This window comes from Talpa occidentalis, unplaced genomic scaffold (assembly GCF_014898055.3).
Source record: "Talpa occidentalis isolate TD23 unplaced genomic scaffold, MPIMG_talOcc4v2.1 talOcc4.17, whole genome shotgun sequence".
NCBI classification, from domain to species: Eukaryota; Metazoa; Chordata; class Mammalia; order Eulipotyphla; family Talpidae; genus Talpa; species Talpa occidentalis.
Window position 1 is genome coordinate 10,494,032 of NW_023601754.1, and position 13,498 is coordinate 10,507,529.

General features: G+C 41.5%; 1 protein-coding gene across 2 annotated transcripts in view; it reads left to right on the forward strand.

The window, feature by feature from the left end:
- Positions 1-13,498, forward strand: part of AP1G1 (adaptor related protein complex 1 subunit gamma 1) — a 94,154-nt gene that overhangs the window by 15,870 nt on the left and 64,786 nt on the right. Inside the window, exon 1 of one of the 2 annotated variants that reach the window (XM_037516072.2) lies at positions 2,703-3,106. The exons of the other annotated variant lie outside the window; for it this stretch is intronic. The gene's annotated coding sequence lies outside the window, so the exon portion shown is untranslated. Of the gene's footprint in view, positions 1-2,702; positions 3,107-13,498 lie in introns of those variants that run through there. 2 annotated transcript variants of the gene reach the window in all.

Consider the following 13,498-nt stretch of genomic DNA (forward strand, 5'->3'; position numbering starts at 1 on the left):
TTTTTGTGGTTGCATGGTATTTCACTTTGTAAATGTACTGTAATTTATTTATCTGGAATTAGGGATTATGTTTGAGTAGATGGGGAGGAAGGAAGGCTTTCCAAATGTTAATCGCTAGCCATGGAAACCAAAGATCCCAAAATGATGACTATGCTACATGTTGGGTCAGTTGCTTTTCATTTTCAATTGCACTGGGAAAGAGGTTTGTTAATTATAAAGCTAAATATAAGTAAAAAACTATGTGGAGGGAGATTACATTTTATAATGTCTGCGATTTTCTCTCATGTTCTGACATTTGCTTTAGTAGAAAAAAAATCTCATTCCTCTCAAGTGATGGTATAACTTTTCCTTGGTGGTTTGCAATGGTAAACCTTTAACTTTGAACTCTAAACACATTTTTGTGATGTTCCAAATGGAATACTTTAGCAGGTTGCTTTGCAACTTGCATTTTTTTTTTTTATGGAAATTGTACTTTAGTACATGTTCATGCATAGCCATAGTTCAGAGGAATGCAACTTATGGCATTATGGTGACATTCTAGTTTCTTTTTTCTTTTTTTATTTATGCATACAAGAGCTTGGGTAGAGGCCAGAGGTGCGGGGCCGGGGGTGGTGGTAAGAGGATTCACCAAAGAAGAGTGGGGAACAAAACTGGCAGACTGACTGAAACACACTGCTGAGGGGAGCAGCGGGCAAGACAGGAGAGGTCTGCTGCGCCATGAGGGTTGCTCCCTGGCCGGCTGGGGGTCGAACTCATGCTGCAGAGGCTGTGGCTTGCTTCATAGTGCTGTGCTTAACCCCTTGCGCCACCCGGGAGCCCTTAGTTTCTTTTTTTAAAAGTTTGTTTATTTATGAATACAAGAGCTGGGGTGTAGGCCAGAGGTGGAGGGGGAGGAGTGAGAGGTTTCACTAGAGAGTTGGGAGCAGAACGGGCAGATTTACTGAAATACACAAATACACTGCTAAGGCAGCAGCGAGGGAGACAGGAGAGGTCTGCTGAGCAATGTGGGTCAGCTTCCTGGCCCGGGTTAGAACTCCTGCTGCAGTGGCGATAGCTTGATAGTGAAAGCCGTGTCTTTGACCCCTGAGCCACGAGGGAGGTCCTGACATTCTAGTTATTACCAGCTGTGTGATCCACAATAGAACATGAAGAGGTAAGAGGGGACGGACTACCCTAATTCCCCAAACCATCTGCTCTGGGTTGATTCCACCCTGAGTGTGGTGTGGGGATGGGGGTGGGGGTGCACTGTTAGTTTGTTTTTTTAAATATATATATATATATGTTTTACATCATTGTTCATTTTTTTTAAAGATTTATTTATTTATAAGCACTGGGTACAGTCAGAAGTGCGGGAGGGTGAGAGAATTCACCAGAGCCAGAGTGGGGAACAGAACAGGCAGACTGATGAAGTACACTGCTGAGGGGAGCAGCGGGCGGCAGGAGAAGTTTGCGCGCCATGTGGGACCCTCGCAGGTGGCCGGAGATCGAACCGGCACTCAGAGGCTGCGGGCACGCCCAGCACGCTCAACCGCTGCGCCACCAGGGGAGGCCCTCATTGTTCATTTTTATACAATGTTTGATTTCTCCTCTCAGGTGTAGTTCCTGTAAAATTCCAACCATCATTTTTTTAAATGTAAAATATGACACCATATAGCAGAACCTCAGTGGGGGGAGTAAAGAGGGGATCTTTCAGGAAGTTAGTTTTTCTGAGCCTCAGCCTCATTTGTAAAACTAAGTTATTTATCCTTGCTTAGTCCGACAGAGGAGAATCAAATTAGATTATAAAAAATAAACAATGTGATATCAACATTTGGTAAGTAAATATTTTAATACTATTACCTTTTGGCTTCCTTTCTTTCCCACCATTTGGCATGTTCCAGTAGTAAAAGAACAAATTGTACAGGTAGGCCTACTCAGTTCGATTTTTTGTAAAAAATTTTGAAATTTACGCATAAAAGTGACAAAGGGAAGAAGTGCAGCCTCCTATTTATGACAATCAAGAGCTACGCTCACGATTTGTGATCAGTTTCATATCCTTTGGCAACCAGATGGTATTTTGCTTTATTCACTTTTGGGAGCACTTTACTGCCAATCTACTTAAAGGATGTTCGTTTATGTAGTCCACTTTTCCTTTAAATGGGTCAAGTTCACATGGAAAATATTCGTGTCAAGGATTAGTAATTATTTATCAAGCCAGCAGCTGTCTGATTTGACTTTCTTTGGCGCAAGTCATTAGTTCATGGAGTCAAAAGGACAAAGCCCCCTTTAGAAGGCTTTTAGCTATCGCTTCTCCAAATCCTTAGTTTTCACATACGAGGAAACTGAGGCCCTGGAAGTTTAATGACTTGCCCAATGCACAAGGTTGACCTGTGCTGCTGGGTTTGGAATCCATTCCGCAAAATCCTCCCTTTTTATAAAATACGTTGCAAAGGACCGTAAAACCACAGAATCCCGGGTCACTTGGGGCTTGTTCCTGAAGTTAAAGAGAAGCTAAAGTCTCAAAGGTGATAGGACATTTAGGGATTCTCGCGGATCGGGGCCGGCTTCGTCGGGCTCCGCGTTCCCCGCCCCACCTCCCTCGCCTCTCCCTTGGCCGGCGCTACCGTGCTAGCCCCGCCCCTCTCAGGTGGCCCCCGCCGCTCCCTGGTGGCGCTGCCTACTCCCCCAGCGGAACCAATGTCCTTCGGCCCCGGGGTCGGCCGGATCTTTCTCACTCAGACTCTTCGCAGCGGTGACTCGGCAGCTGCGTCTCGCGTCATCAGTGACAGCCCCGAACCCTTGCTACGCTTTGCGTCGCTTTGCCAGGAGCAGTCACCTCCTCCTTGGTAAATAGTCCTCGGCGGGGTCCGAGTTCTTGTATAACAGGAAAAGGGGGACACGAGGAGTTGCAGTGAGCAGACGCGGAATCGGCAAGGAGAGGAAGATACGGCCGAAGTTTCTGTGCTTGTGTGTGAAGTTAGTTAAAAACTCCCTCCCTTCCTGAGGATCCCTCCGCCTGCAGTAGCGGTGGTGAGGCCGAGGGAGCCGCCATTTTGGATGTTCGGTTCCTGCTGCCACTGCTGCCGCCGCCCCCGGAGCTGCTGGTTTCATTCGAGGTTTCGGGCCGGTGAGTGTCACTCGCGGCGCGGAGAGCATACTGCTTCTTCAGCCCCGCGCCTGCCGGGAGCGCCCGGCCGGAAGCTCCCTGTCATTCCCGGAGGTCCGGTCCCAGGCTGTGGGGGGTGAGGAGCGAGGACAGAGGCTGGGCCAGGAGGGGCCCGGAGCCCCAGGGGCTGCTCTGACTTTCTGAGGGCCGCCTCCGAGGCCTCGGGCCGGGAGGGTCCGCGCGCCGCTGCGTTCCGTGCTGTGGCGTTGCCCGGCTGGTGCGGGCCTACTTGGACCCATTGACTTTCTCCGTCCGTCTGCGAGCCTCCTTTGAGGACTCATTCAGGGAGCCGGGGCTAGCGGGGCGGGTCCCACCCCCGCGTGTCCTCTTGCAGCCACGTACCAGCGTTCTTGCGTCCTGGACCTGGGTCTCTCGCAGAACTCTCTCCTCCAGCGCGTCCAGACGCTCAGTTAAGCGCTGTCCGCCCCTGCGGTGCCGTCTCTCGGAACCGGACGTCGACCTCGCCTCCCTCTAGCCTTCCCATCAACTTCTTCCCCAAATTTCCCTTTATTTTTTTTTTTAAACCTCACCTGCAGATACACAGCCTACCCTTCTTTCAAACTCCTGGTCTTGCGCACCTCAGTTTGCAGTAATTTCTCCCGAGCTCTTCCTGATTGCCTGAGAGTCGGGCCGGTCGGTTGTTTCCCTGTTAGGGTTTGGTGTAGGAGATCGGGCGAACCCCTCGCCCGGAGTCTGCTTCAGCAGTAAATGTTTATAAAGAGGCTTAAGTGGCGTTTTTGACGGGGTTGGGGGGGGGGCGGGTAGGAAGGAAAACTGTCAAATGTGTTCCCATTTGTGGATTCCCTTCATGTGCGGAACACTTTTTGTTATTTATTGGCACGTATTTCTGCTGGTGTTTTATATCACCGGGCATTGAAATCTGCTTGTGAGGATGAATATTAGTCTGACGTAGATAGAAAGGAAAGTAACTTTTTTTTTTTTTTTGGCTGCTTCAGGGATTAGTCAACAGACGAGAGGTGTGAATGATTTCTTAGTGATCTTAACTTTCAGACGTTGTACAGCGACGATCTTTGATTCTAAAAAACACTTGGATTGACTTCGTGTATTAGGTTTTTTGTGGAAATAGGTGGATTTTAAATATTCCCTTCCACTGCTCCCGGTAATGCTGGTCATGCTATATATACCATAACTTTTGAATACAGACTCTCCAGGTACCCATACTCTCACCGTCTTAATTCCACTCTTAAAGTAAATTTGCATTATAACATGCTTGAATAAAAAGTATTTCACAGTTAATTCCCTGAGCATTTCTTACAAATCAAGTTAGGTGACTATGATTAATCATTTCTATTTCATCATGGCCTGGGTTTTTATATTTGAAAAAGAAATAATTTATTTAATATTACAGTCTAGTAACTGCTGAAATTTAAAATTTTTACCTTGAGCTGGATCAAGTCTTTTAAGACTTCTAATTGATGTGTAAGGACATTATTCTTATCATCAGGTTATCAGGTAAACACGTTCCCTCTACTGGTCCTGTGATTTCTCAGTGGAAGATGGATTGTTTTAACTGTAAATAGTCAGTGTTCTTGTTACTTGTTTTAAGGAGGCTTTCAAAAATTATTAGTTGCTATTTGTGTATTTACTCTGAAGGTATGGAGTTTATCTTTTGGTTTAAGAAAATTGTTAAACACTAAACATTTATGGAATGCTTGCTTATGTACTAAGTATCCCTTTGTATTTAGTGTTGAAATGTTCCATTTCTAAGTTACACTTTTAAAACAAGGTATTTATTGAAAGAGCTACCAGCAGGGATATTTAACTCAGTGCATTGCATGGTATAATGTCTTGGTAGTTATGTGTCATTTGTTCTTAGATGGTTTGCATTCAGTTGGATTAAGTGTTCTTTTGGGCCTCCCGGTGGCGCAGAGGTTGAGCGCTGGGTTGCGAAGCCGCCCGCGGCCTCTGCGGCGCCGGTTCGATCCCCGGCTGCTCCCCGGCCACCGGAGGAGGGTCCCACATGGCACGCAGACCTCTCCTGCCACCCGCTGCTCCCCTCAGCAGTGTGCTTCAGTCCCTCTGCCTGCTCTACTCCCCACTCTGGCTCTGGTGAATTCTCTCACCCTCCCGCGCTTCTGACTGTACCCAGTGCATGTATAAACAAAACAAACAAACAAACATAATAAATAAATAAATAAAAACATGCCTCTATTAAAAAAAAAAGTGTTCTGCCTTGCAGATTACAAGCAAAGTGCTATTCAGTGCACCTTTGATCAGTACATACTTGAATGTCTAATAGTTTGTAAAAGTTGTTGGAATTATACTTGACATTAACATTATTGTTTAGCAAACCTGAGTTAATTTTCTTTTGATTTGTTTCATGGCAGGTCTTGATTTGAGAGTACATTTTAGAATCAAACTATGAAGTACAAAAATCGTAGCTGTGCTTAGGTGATATTTCATCCCACTATTTATGTTAAAAAGTATTCTTGAAATCAGTGGTATGCAAAAGTTCAAAACTGTAATTTTTCTTAATTATAGTAACTATACAAATTTAAAAAGTTGAGTATTTTCCAAAAGATTACTTTAAATTAAAAAGTTGAATTAGGAAACTACATACCAAAACAGATTCTTGAAACACTTAATCCTCTTATTTGCATTTGATGAGGATTTAAAAATTTTGTGTATATAGCAGAGCTTAATAATATCAAAACTAAAAAATTTATTTAGCTTTACCTTCAGAAAATCTAAAACTATTATCTTCAAACCACAGCTACATGTTTAGCTATTTTTAGTGCTTGTGATTCAGTTTTTCTTTGCTTTATGAATGGATTTTAGTTCTTGATTTTGGCTTTCATCCTGTGTTATTTTTATTTAATTTCTTTCTTGCTGGATGATAGTTGAAATAGCAAGCAATTTCAAAGTTAAGAGAACATATAGGTTTATCAAAGTTCTTCTATTTCTTGGCTATAAATTTTGAAAATCATACCTTTGTCAAAAATTATTAGGATTTTCCCATTTACCTTTGTGTGTAGAAAATTTTATTTCAATAAAGACAGTTTTTCTACCTTGAAAGTATGTGTAAAGTTTTTTTCTTTACTGGAATAAGACCAAACAATTTGATTGCTAGAACAGTTTCTTGTCAGTTTGAAGTATATAGAAGTGAAAAAAACCACACTTTTCAATTGTTTAGTTGACATTAACACGTTAGTATAAAAGAGCAAGATTTAGGGATAGTATGGTCGAGGTGAGAAATGCTTATTTCATTAGGTACTTAAGAAAGTTTTCCTCTTTCTTTGGGGGAGGGGGTGGCTACTCAGAACACTGGAGAGAGTTAATTAGTTATAAATGTTGTCAGTGAAAAATAGGGTCGGGAGGAAGTCATGGTAGTTTTTTAAAAGGTGAAGAAAATATATGTGACCTTTGTACTTTATGAATAAATAATTAAAGGCAGGTACTTAATTTTGACAACTTCCCCTTCCCCCTACACTTTTGTTGTTACAGTCAACTCTCAAGTTAACCTGATAGTTGCTTTGCTCACTGGCGCTTACTTGTTGCCTGTGATTGTATTTGGGCATTTGAAGCTTTTCAACTTATCTGGCTTTGAAGTTAATGTTACAGATTTTGGGGAACAGCAAATATGAGGACATGAATATAGATCCTTGGAACTATAAAGTACTTGCACTCCCCTCCTTACAAGCTTTTGGGTTAAAAATGAAGATTCATAGAATAGATGATGTACACCATTTGATTATAAGATCTTACTTTTGTGAATAGTCACATAGATGTAAACTCAATAAAAGGAGCTGCATTAATGTTTTTATAGCTCAATTTAGTGAAGCTGTTTATTAATTCTCACTATTGGGAAATGATTCAAGTTTCAAGGTGAAGAAAGTAAGAGGAAGTTAATTTTTTAAATCTTTATTTTATAGTCTGCACAAAATATTTGGTTCCCTTCCCACTTTTTGAAAAATTTGGAAGCATGATACTTTTAAAATGCTGTGAAAATACTGGTCTGAAATGAATGGGGAAACTAATGCAAAATAATCAGTCTTCTGTACAGAGTTGATTCTTTGTAAATATTAGGGTTTTGGTTTCATTTCTGAAGGAAAACTATTTTAAGAAGAAAGGACGAAAGGACCTCTTTTTCTGATTTCACCAATATACGTGGTGTTTTTTTCAAATGGCTATCTCTGTCTGCCAGTGAAGGCATGCCCTCTGTATTTTCTTTAGAAACTTTACATCATAAAAATTTGTAAGTGGTGTTGAATATTTAAGAAGGTAGAATAAAGAAGTAGCTTATATTTTTATTTTACTAGCATTTAGTTCTTATTTTCATTTAACACATGCTGAACTTTTTGCTCTTCCCTGAATACTCTGTGTTCTTTCATTCCCAGTGTACCTGTTCTGCCTATACCTGGAATGCTAGTTTTTCTCCTTCCACCTAGGAAACCTATTCTTCCTTTCTAACCCCAGGCAAAGTGGTATAGCACTTTTCTTTAGTCCTTGTTCAACAGTCTACTTTTTCTTGAGCTTCTGGAGAACTGGAACTATCTACTTTTTGGCATCCTAGTACATATAGTGTACTGCTATATTCAGTACGCAGTGCCTGTCACTAAGTAGCTACTCTGCATAACAGAGAATATGAATGGAAATAAAATGGAAAAATTATTCAGGTTATCAGACATAATAATTGGTTGATGCTAGAGACCAAAACAGAGTCCTGAGTTAGGGGATCTACTGTAGGTCGTTTTCTTGGTGACTGGTAGACTTGATGTCAGTGACATTTATGTTCAGATTTAGAAAACATGTACAAAACCTTGTCTCCATGTGTTTGAAAAAATTATTAGATGTTTGATCCTGAAACTGACATTCTTTTTTCTTGTGATTTACTCAGTCTTTGTGATGCAAAAGTTTCAAGTGACAGCTAAGAAAACTAATTTTGTTTCTTTTTTTTTTTTAAAAAAGCTTGATAGTGCTTGATAGTTTTCCTTTGTGCCACCAGGAGGCCCTGTTTCTTTTTTGGAATACCTATTGTGTAATTCATTCTGCTAAGGAAACTAATAGTAAGTTGAGAACTTCTATCTTTCCTGCTCCCCATGGAGAATAATCTATTTTTGTACTGCTAGTTTTCTTTAGTTTTTTAATCTTTTTAATTTACAAAGTAACAAATGACCATTGTAATAAATGAAAAACATTGAAGACATACTTAAAAAAAAAAAAAGCTGCTCATTTCCCTTAACACCTTTGTTATTACTCTGCAGCCATTTACCAAGTTATGGATATTTTCCAATATTTCTTTCCATGTTTGACCAGGAAACCTAATTGTGAATATATAAGTCTTCTCAGAAGGGAGATCATACTTTTTATATTATTTTTTAAAAATAAGATTTATTTTTTTATTTATTTACGCATACAAGCGCTGGGGTACAGGCCAGAGATGCGGTGTGGAGGGGGGAAGGTGAGAGGATTCACCAGAGACAGAGTGGGGAGCAGAACAGGCAGACTGACTGAAATACACTGCTGAGGGGAGCAGCAGGCGAGACAGGAGAGGTCTGCCTCACCATGTGGGTTTCTCCCTGGCCGGGTGGGGTTTGAACTTGTGCTGCAGAGGCTGTGGATTGCTTCATAGTGGAGTGCTTAACCCCTGTGCCACCAGGGAGGCCTTTTTTTTTTTTTTTTTTTAAAGATTTATTTATTAATACAAGCACTGGGTACAATCAGAAGTGCGGGAAGGTGAGAGAATTCAGAGCCAGAGCAGGGAACAGAACAGGCAGACTGAAGAAATACACTGCTGAGGGGAGCAGCAGGCGCGGCTGAAGAGGTTTGTGCACCATGTGGGACTCTCACCGGCAGCCTGGGATGGAACTGGCGCTGCAGACTTCACAGCCCAGTGCTTAACTGCTGCGCCACCAGGGGAAGCCCAAGGCCCTTTTTTATATTACTTTGTAACAAACTTTTCTCAACATCATGGTCAATAAATATAATTCTGTCTTATTATTTTAAACACGGTGTGGATATGCCATACTTATAATTTATTCATTTGTTTTCCTGTGGACATTTTAAAGTTGTTTCTAAATTTTGCCGCTACCACATGATTCAGTAAACATTCTTGGACACATCACCCTGTTTGCTGATGCTTTTATTTGCACAAACCAGTATCTCCAAGGTGGGGTTTCTCGGTTAAAGGAAGTATCTTTTGAATATTTTTATTGCTAGATTATTGTTTAAATAGGTTGCCATAATTTCCACCTCCATTAGCAGCGATTTCTCAATGTCATCACTTTATTAGCTATAGTTACTGTATTTTTACTGGTGTGGTAAATGATAAATGGTCTCTCAATTTTGTCTTATTTTTAATTCCTTCACTTTTACTGAAACTAGCCTCTTTTGATATACTTTTTGACCATTGGGATTTCCTTTATTGAAAATCAGTCATGTCCTTTGTTCATTTTTCTTTTAAGTTTTTTTTTTTTCTTATCTTGTAGGAACACCTATTACATGTTAGTTCTTTTTCAGATGACATATATTTAGTCATCTGGAATTATCTTTTTTTTTAATTAATTAATTTATTTATTTATACAAGCACTGGTTACAGTTAGAAGCGCGGGAGGGTGAGAGAATTCACCAGAGCCAGAGTGGGGAGCAGAGCAGGCAGAGGGACCGAAGTACACTGCTGAGGGGAGCAGCGGGCGGCAGGAGAGGTCTGCGCGCCATGTGGGACCCTCCTCCTGGCCGGGGAGCAGCCGGGGATCGAACTGGCGCTGCAGAGGCTGCGGGCAGCTTCACAACCCAGCGCTCAACCGTTGCGCCACCGGGGAGGCCCTGGAATTATCTTTTACGTGGTGTGAAGTGGTGTCTTATGTGGTTTTCCTTTGTACAGGGGAGAAAACCATGCCAGTACTAAGTAAACCATCCATTCTTTAATGAATTAAATGCCACTTTATGTATTAAGTTCCCATATGTTTGCTGTATTTCTAGAAGTTCTGGTTTTCTTTTCCTGTACCATTACTTTATAGTTTTGAGTATAATAACTATAGAAACCTCTACTGTTAAGGAAAGCTTCTCGTATTTATTCATTTTCTTCACTTTTTAAGCATTTATTCTTTTATCTGTATTGATTGAAAATAAATCTGTTGAGTTTAGAAAAAACTCAAAAAAGCCCACTGCTTGCAATTGCACTATATTTACGTTTAATTTGGGAAGGCCTGACTTTTTTTTTTTGTTTGTTTTTTTATTGTTTGTAACATTATATATGATTATATATTGGGTTGTGGAAAAAGTCATACCAGTCACCATTTCTATGACCTGTTCCCTCTCCCCCACCCTTTTTGGTATCCAGAGTTAAGGGAACTTGATGCTAGAGAAAATGTTTAATAAATCACTTTTTTAAAAAAAGATTTATTGGTGCATACAAGAACTGGGTTATAGGCCAGAGGTGTGGGGATGGTGGTGAGAGGATTCACCAGAGACAGAGTAGGGAGCAGAACAGGCGGATCTACTGAAATACACTGCTGAGGGCAGCGGTGGGCAAGTCAAGAGAGGTCTGCTGTGCCATGTGGGTAGCTCCCTGGCTGGGGATCGAAGTCATGCTGCAGAGGCTGAGGATAGCTTCACAGCACTGTGCTTAACCCCTGAGCCACCAGGGAGGCCCATAAATCACTTTTTAATAGAGTTTTTCAATGTTATTCTGTAGAAAAATGCCCTTAGATAAATGTGACTCTGTCCTTTTAGGATGACTTCATCTTAGTATTTTGAGCTTGCAGTTTTGCTTTATCCTTTCTTAATTTGTTTGAATTTTCAAAGCAGTATTCATTACTCAACTTATATATAGTCATTGAAAGATATCAGAAAATATATAGTAGTTAGAAAGGCATCTGTATTCATACCAGGCACAGATAATTTTCCTTAATATTTACTATACCCTTTGGGGCATATCTTTAAAAAAAGTAAGATCTTGTTTTAAGAATTTTGTGGCAGTTCTTGATAATTGAGAATGCCTTAGGAGGTTTTTAATAATACTAAGGTTGGGAGAGTGAAAAATGTCTATCATTGTTTATTTGGCCTTATTGCTTTTCATATATCTTAATGCAATCAAATTGTTCAATATGCGCTTATACATTTTTTTTTTGATATTTAATCTCCCTATATGTCTTAGGTCCTATTTTCCAATTGTTTCATATTATTTAACAGGCATTTATTTATTTTAAAAGATTTATTTATTTATTTATACAAGCACTGGGTACAGTCAGAAGCGCACGGGAGGGTGAGAGAATTCACCAGAGCCAGAGTGGGGAGCAGAGCAGGCAGACTGACGAAGTACACTGCTCAGGGGAACAGTGGGCAGCAGGAGAGGTCTGTGCGCCAAGTGGGACCCTTGCCCGGTGGCCGGGGATTGAACCGGCACTGCAGAGGCTGCGGGCAGCTTTGCTACCCAGCGCTCAACCGCTGCGCCACTGGGGAGGCCCCGCACTTATACATTTTTAAAAAAATTTCAATTTTGGTGAATTTTGGTTATGGATAAGTAAACATACAAGCAGAATCCTAATATTATGGTGGCATTTTAGAGTGAATTGTGCTTAAGCCCTTTAGAGGGATGTCGGCTGGTTGCCTAGACAGATGTGGTGATATCAAGATGTGGCCACACATTGTACAGCCTATTCCTTAACTTCGAGGAAGAGATCCAGAAATTCCGTTTTAGTAGTTCACTCAGAGACAGTTCAGCTTAATCAAACTAACTGATGTGTAAGTTAGAATAACAGTGTTGTAATTCACCAGGAGCTATACTTTTCTACTGAAATTCCTGTGTCTATTTTTTTAGACAGCTTGTTCCTTGTGGGAGGCAAGTACTTGAGAAGATGCTTATTAATCGGAATCAAAACTAGAGCACATAAAGTTGGATGACTGTCATTGTAGGTTATGGTAAAAATTGATTAATCAACTGTTCCTGTCTCATAAAGGTGTTTGCCTCTTCAGTGACCAGAATATTTACCCCAGATTTAATCTCTCTTACTGACACAGTGGTATATTAACACTGATCACCACTTTCTTCACTGTCTAGGACTTTACTTCGTGTGAACACATTTCTTCATAAAGGAGAAGTAGTTCTGCGCTGTCTTCCCCTTCTCTAGCCCTTATCCCTCCCCCCAAAAACTACAGAAACTCGAAAGACAGTGGAAAAAACCCATTTAAGTCAGATTAATTACAGGAAGTCTGATCAGTTTGTTTTACACTTTCTTGTTATTTGGTCATAGTGTTTTTTTAAATATTTATTTATGCATACAAGAACTGGGATACAGGCCAGAGGTGTGGGGGTTGAGAGGATTCACCAGAGACAGAGTGGGGAACAGAACAGGCAGATTGACTGAAATACACTGCTGGAGGGAGCAGTGGGCGAGACAGGAGAGGGCTGCTGCACCATGTGGGTAGCTCCCTGCCCGGGGATCGAACTTGGGCTGCAGTGGCTGCGGATAGCTTCATAAGTTGTTTTTTTTTTTTTTTTTTAAGATTTATTTATTTTTATACAAGAGCTGGGGTGCAGGCCAGAGGTGCAGGAGGGTGAGAAAATTAGAGACAGAGGGGGGAACAGAACAGGCAGACGACCGAAATAACACTGCTGAGGGGAGCAGCGGGCGAGACAGGAGAGGTCTGCCGCGCCATGTGGGAATCTCCCAGGCCATCAGGGTATCGAACCCACACTGCAGAGGCTGCAGACAGCTTCACTGCGCTGCTCTCAACACACTCGCCACCAGGGAGGCCCCATAGGTTGCATCTTAACTGCTTGCGCCACTAGGGAGGCCCTGGTCATAGTATTTTGCAAGTTGTAAATGCAACTTGCAATGTAGCTATACATATGAAATAAGCAATACATATACATATGAAATATAAGCAATGTAGCTATACATATGAAATAAGCATGTGATGTAGGGGTTTGGTGTGGCATATAATACAAAAGTACAGAAGTTGGTAAAACTATGTAAGAATGCTATAGAGAAAGGATTTTGCTTACTGTTAACTTAGGTCCCTTGAGTGTTCTCAGCCATACTTAGAAACCTGTGAGTAGGAATCAGTGGCAAAGTTAATAGAAATCTAATTTCTTATTTTTTCTTTTTTTAGATTTATTTATACAAGAGCTGGGGTACAGGCCAGATGTGCAGGAGGGTGAGAGGATTCATCAAAGACAGAGCGGGGAACAGAACAGGCAGACTGAAATACACTGCTGAGGGGAGCAGCGGGTGAGACAGGAGCGGTCTGCCCCACCATGTGGGTATCTCCCTGGCAGGCTGGGATTGAACCCACACTGTAGAGGCAGCAGACAGCTTCATAGCGCTGCGCTCAACTACCTGCGCCACCAGGGAGGCGCAAAATCTAATTTCTTGAGTGTTTTTTCAT